Source organism: Coregonus lavaretus (genome assembly GCF_964263955.1).
Source record: "Coregonus lavaretus genome assembly, chromosome: 13".
Lineage (NCBI taxonomy): Eukaryota > Metazoa > Chordata > Actinopteri > Salmoniformes > Salmonidae > Coregonus > Coregonus lavaretus.
The window spans coordinates 50222410-50228800 of NC_140000.1; the positions used below are offsets into that span (position 1 = coordinate 50222410).

A 6391-nucleotide genomic window follows, 5' to 3' on the forward strand; every position below is an offset into this window, starting at 1 on the left:
TGGGAGGAATATTTATGTCATCTGGACATATGGGTGTTATCACTTCAGGAATGCTTTGACATGAGGGGGAATACGTTGTCATTATTGTCAGCATCACTGGTATATTTAGCTTAGTGTATTTTAGTTCAGACAGTGTTCAATGTCACTGTCTCCTCCCCTCAGCACCTGCAGTAGGTCCCAGCTGTAGCAGTACAGTCACTGTGCAGTCTGACTGAGGGAGGTTTTTGTATGGCTCTGTATCACTGTGTGAACACATGTTTACTATTGGGATAGTGGAAACTCTGACAGTAGTAATCTCCTGCATCTTCAGCCTGGACTCCACTGATGGTCAGAGTGAAGTCACTATGAGATCCACTGCCACTGAATCTAGATGGAGTCCCAGACTGAAGTGTTTTAGCATAGTAAATAAGGAGTTTAGGAGCTCCTCCAGGTCTCTGTTGATACCAGGCTAGACGGGGAGTAGAGCCTCCTGCACCATTCACATCACTGCTGGTTTTACAGTTCAGAGAGACTGTCTGTCCTGGTAGAACAGCTTTCACTGCAGGGGTCTGAGTCACAGTGATCTGTCCTCTGGATTCTGAAACAGAGATGTCATGTAGAAATAACATTCAATTGTTAATACATTTTTCCATGTAGCATATGAAATTAAACTGTAATGAGGTTATATAGCGTAATATTGCAATTGTCCGGGTAATTTTCTGTCAGATATATTACCTTGGAGACAGAGGGCAAATATCCAGATGAATATGGTGATAAAAGTCATGGTTGTTGTGGGTTCTGTTGTCATGAAGGACAGCTCTCAGTCATGAAGTGTTAAACTCACAGGGCTATAAACACTCCCAGACCACTGAAGCATGTGCTGTCTATGCAAAGTGTCCTATATGTAAATAGTCTTCCTGGACAGTCAGACTGATGTGATGTAGAAACATGATAGTTACTTAATCACTGACATGGGTTTTGATATAAGTGCTGAATGGTGACTGATATAATGACTTTAGACATCTACAAGTGGAGCATATTGTTATTACTGTGTTATTAGAGCAGATAGCACCTTCCTAATATTGAGTTCCACCCACTTTTGCCCTCAGAGCAGACTCAATTTGTCGGGTCATGGACTCTATAAGGTGTCGAAAGTGTTCCTTCCACAGTGATGCTGGCCCATGTTGACTCCAATGCCTCCCACAGTTATGTCAAGTTGGCTGGTGGTGGATCTCTACTCTGAATTGCTCGTTCCATCTCATCCCACAGATGCTCATTTTATTGAGATTTTACATTTACGTCATTTATTAGACGCTCTTATCCAGAGCGACTTACAAAAACACCTTATAGCCAGTGGGATAACCACTTTACCTTTGTTTTTGTTTTGTTTTGTGGGGGGGGTAAGGGGGGGGGGTAGAAGGATTACTTTATCCTATCCCAGGTATTCCTTAAAGAGGTGGGGTTTCAAATGTCTCCGGAAGGTGGTGAGTGACTCCGCTGTCCTGGCGTCGTGAGGGAGCTTGTTCCACCATTGGGGTGCCAGAGCAGCGAACAGTTTTGACTGGGCTGAGCGGGAACTATGCTTCCGCAGAGGTAGGGGAGCCAGCAGGCCAGAGGTGGATGAACGCAATGGCCTCGTTTGGGTGTAGGGACTGATCAGAGCCTGAAGGTACGGAGGTGCCGTTCCCCTCACAGCTCCGTAGGCAAGCACCATGGTCTTGTAGCAGATGCGAGCTTCAACTGGAAGCCAGTGGAGTGTGCGGAGGAGCGGGGTGACGTGAGAGAACTTGGGAAGGTTGAACACCAGACGGGCTGCGGCATTCTGGATGAGTTGTAGGGGTTTAATGGCACAGGCAGAGATCTGGTGACTGGGCAGGCCACTGCGGTAAGCTGAATTCACTGTCATGTTCGTGGAACTATTCCTGGACAATCCTAGCCTTGTGGCATGGGGCATTATACTGATGAAAAAATATATTTGCAGATAGATACACTTCTGCCATGAAGGGATGCACCTGATTGGCAATTTAAACGTTGCTCCACTTTTATCAAGGGGCCCAATGTGTGCTAAGAAAAACACACCCCACACCATCACACCACCAACGTTGACACACAGCTTTTTGGATGCATGTACTCATGTGGTTTTGTCCATACCCTAGTCCTCCCATCAGCGTGAAACAGCAGGAACAGGGATTCATCAGATCAAGCAATATTTTTCCAATTCTCCAGTGTCCAGTATTTCCGTTCCATAGCCCACTGCAAACTCAGTTTCTTGTTTTTTTGCTGAAAGAAGTGTAACTTTGTAAGGATGTCGGCTGCCATACCCCATTCGTGTCAAGGTACGATGAGTTGTGCATTATTTTATGGGTCTTTGGTCACAAATGTTGTACTAGTCTGTCAGTTGACTAACTGTAGCCCGTCTGTTGCTCTGCACAATTCATGTCAGACCATTCTTGATACACATGGGAAACTATTGACTGTAAAAAACCCAGCAGCGTTGCAGTTCTTGACACACAAACCGGTGCGCCTGGCACCTACTACCATACCCCGTTAAAAGGCACTTCAATATTTTGTCTTGCCCATTCACTCTCTGAATGGCACACATACACAATCCATGTCTTAATTGTCTCATGGCTTAAAAATCATTCTATAACCTGTCTCCTCCCCTTCATCTACATTGATTGAAGTGGATTTATCAAGTGACATCAATAAGCGATCACAGCTTTCACCTGGATTCACCTTGTCAGTCTGTCATGGAATGTTCCTAATGTTTTGTGCACTCAGTGTATATCATCCATTGTGAAATGTTTTCATTTTTAGGTGTTGGTCGGTCAAATAATAAAGGGAGCCTATGATACTCTAGACTGTAGTCCTCAACACTATCACTGTTCTAGTCCCTAACACTATCACTGGTCTAGTCCTGAACACTATCACTGGTCTAGTCCTGAACACAATCACTGTTCTAGTCCCTAACACTATCACTGGTCTAGTCCTGAACACTATCACTGGTCTAGTCCTGAACACTATCACTGTTCTACTCCCTAACACTATCACTGGTCTAGTCCTGAACACTATCACTGGTCTACTCCTCAACACTATCACTGGTCTAGTCCTGAACACTATCACTGGTCTAGTCCTGAACACTATCACTGTTCTAGTCCTGAACACTATCACTGTCTAGTCCTGAACACTATCACTGGTCTACTCCTCAACACTATCACTGGTGTAGTCCTGAACACTATCACTGGTCTAGTCACTAACACTATCACTGGTCTAGTCCTGCACACTATCACTGTTCTAGTCCCTAACACTATCACTGGTCTAGTCCTGAACACTATCACTGGTCTAGTCCTGAACACTATCACTGTTCTAGTCCTGAACACTATCACTGACTAGTCCTGAACACTATCACTGGTCTAGTCCTCAACACTATCACTGGTCTAGTCCTGAACACTATCACTGGTCTACTCCTCAACACTATCACTGGTCTAGTCCTGAACACTATCACTGGTCTAGTCCTCAAAACTCTCACTGGTCTAGTCCTCAGTACTATCACTTGTCTAGTCCTGAACACTATCACTGGTCTAGTCCCTAACACTATCACTGGTCTAGTCTTCAGTACTATCACTGGTCTACTCCTGAACACTATCACTGGTCTAGTCCTCAACACTATCACTGGTCTAGTCCTCAACACTATCACTGGTCTAGTCCTCAGTTCTATCACTGATCTAGTCCTCAACACTATCACTGGTCTAGTCCCTAACACTATCGCTGGTCTAGTCCTCAATACTATTAGCGGTCTAGTCCTCCCCCTCAGCACCTGCAGCTAAGACTGTCTGAGAGTGGTCTGAGTGGGGAGGGGAAAACGGAAAACTAGCTGTTATTGGCAGAGAGATTTGGAACTCTCTTTGTTATTGGTCTATTAACTAATTTGCTACATGGTAATGTCACCATGGAAAGCCGAACCTCCCTCAAATGCAAACCTGCTAATTAGAAGGTCCTATGTACAGTACATCATATTTTCAACTAGGAACAATCATGAAATAACACTGATCCATTTTTTTCACACTTTTACAGTGTTAGTTTCATCAGCTGTTGTACAATATTATATAAAACACAAGAAATACTGAATTTTGACTGCACAGAGCCTTTAATGGATCACTGCTGGTTTTACAGCAGTGGAGAGTAACTGCAGTATGTGACCTGAAAGGACAGCTTTCACTGCAGGATCTGAGTCACAGTGATCTGCCCTCGGGATATTGAGAAATGAATAACACATTGTCAAGGTCAGATTCCATTTAAGATCAGTTTTCTAGAACATAATATGCTTTAGAATTCAACAGCAACTTTAACTTGAAAGCAAATGACAAGCATCAAGATGAAGGGGTCTATTCAATCCGTATTGCTGAAGTTCAGCGTTAAGCGTGATTGGAATTTAAAGGCAATGTTCCTGTGTTAGCGGAGACTGCATTCACGGTAAACGCTGCATATGGGGTGGCAGGTAGCCTAGCGGTTAAGAGGTCGCTAGTTCGAATCCCTGAGCCGACTAGGTGAAAAATCTGTCGATGTGCCCTTTAGTAAGGCCCTTATTGCTCCTGTAAGTCCCTCTGGATAAGAACATCTGCTAAGTGAAGTAAATGTAATATGTCAGCTCAATCAAAAATTATCTTGACATTTCTATCCGGCAATCTGTAACACTTCAACGATACAGCTTTTATTTCAGATGAAGGGCTCTATTCAATCCGTATTGCTGAAGTTCAGCGCTAAAGCCCAATTGAAATGTAAAGGCTTCAGCGATACAGATTGAATACAGCCCTAACTGTCACTTCACTCATGCTTGGACTCTTATGAAAGTTTCTCAAATCAGTTACTGAACATTTCTCTAACATTTTGGGGTTTGTTTTATACCTTTCTATTTTATAATAAAACTATAATGTTTTTCATTTAATCAAAAAACGATTTCAAATGAAGAATATAACATTATATTTGGCCAGTATTCCTATGTGCTCATGATTTAAACCACAGTCTAAAAAAATTAAGTATTCAGCTTGCCCAATGGTCAGGAGGTTTTTGTACCAGCAGTAATAGGGATTGTATCACAGTGGTACACTTTTGGTAGCGGCACCAGACTAGATGTTGGAAGTAAGTTTCTTGATGTTTGTCTGATTCCATTTATTTTCTTAAACTCTTTAATCTCTATTAAAACATTTAGATTTGAGATAATTTACTTTCCAAAAATATTGTTATATATTGATTTTGAAAGAGCCTTCTTTCAACAGTTTATTTAATCAAAATGTTAAATTGCGGGCATTTTTTTGTATGTTTTATTTGTATGATTGCAGACTATATAACTCTTATTCTGGTATGATAACTATAATATTTGTTATTGTAGTCATCAGTGCATTGTGTTCATGATAGCCACAAAGGGTCTCTGTTATGTTTGTATCCAACCTCTTGGATTCTGCAAAATACTACAAATATGAGTATTCTGATGAGAAACGATCCTAAAAAAATATATGTATGACAAAGTAATGCTAAAGTTAAACACGTCATACTTAAATGCTTTCTGCTTGTATACTTTATACTTTAATCTGCTTTCCTATCACACTAATGTTTGTGTTTTCTTCATGTCTTTTAGCAATCTAATCTAAGTTTTAGAAGTAATTTCCAAAGTACTTTGTTTTGATGTAGTTGATGTATTCTGTTTGTTCCAGGTAACAGTTCCCCAACCCGTCCTGCCCCCCTCTAGTGAGGAGCTGTCCAGTACAACAACAGCCACACTGATGTGTCTGGCCAACAAGGGCTTCCCCTCAGACTGGACCATGAGCTGGAAAGTGGATGGGACCAGCAAGAAGCAGGAGGCCAGTCCTGGGGTCCTGGAGAAGGACGGCCTGTACAGCTGGAGCAGCACCCTGACTCTCACTGCCCAGGAGTGGACCAAGGCAGGAGAGGTGACCTGTGAAGCCCAGCAGAAATCCCAGACTCCAGTCACCAAGACCCTGAGGAGGGCTGACTGTTCTGGGTAGGACCCCTCAGTCACACAGCCCTGTGGAGAGAGGATGCTGGTTCCTCTGCTTTGACTAGCTTTGTTCTAAAATCAGTAATTCTCTGATTTAGAGATCACTCTGGTGTGGACTAACAGGGGGCTTGGCTTGAGTTCATGTGTCAATCCATTCTGTAGATTGAGATTTTGTTCGTTTTAGATTTGATGTGATCTGCTTTTATTCACTATCATGTTTGCTTTGATGCTTCGATTGTGTGATAATGGATTAAATAAATATTTCTTTTTGAAATGCATATTTTTGTTGTTTCTATTAATAAACAGTATCATAGATACTGTATATTTGTAATATTCTGGAAAAATATGTATTCAGTAAGGCTGATTAATGGTGTCTTTAAAAACTGTCAAGTCTAA

General features: G+C 42.1%; 1 gene segment (V, D, J or C); it reads left to right on the plus strand.

The window, feature by feature from the left end:
* Positions 1-5109: 5109 nt before the first annotated feature.
* Positions 5110-6002, plus strand: LOC311140092 (Ig kappa-b4 chain C region-like). The segment is given in 2 exons: positions 5110-5118; positions 5691-6002.
* The last annotated feature ends 389 nt before the right edge of the window (positions 6003-6391 follow it).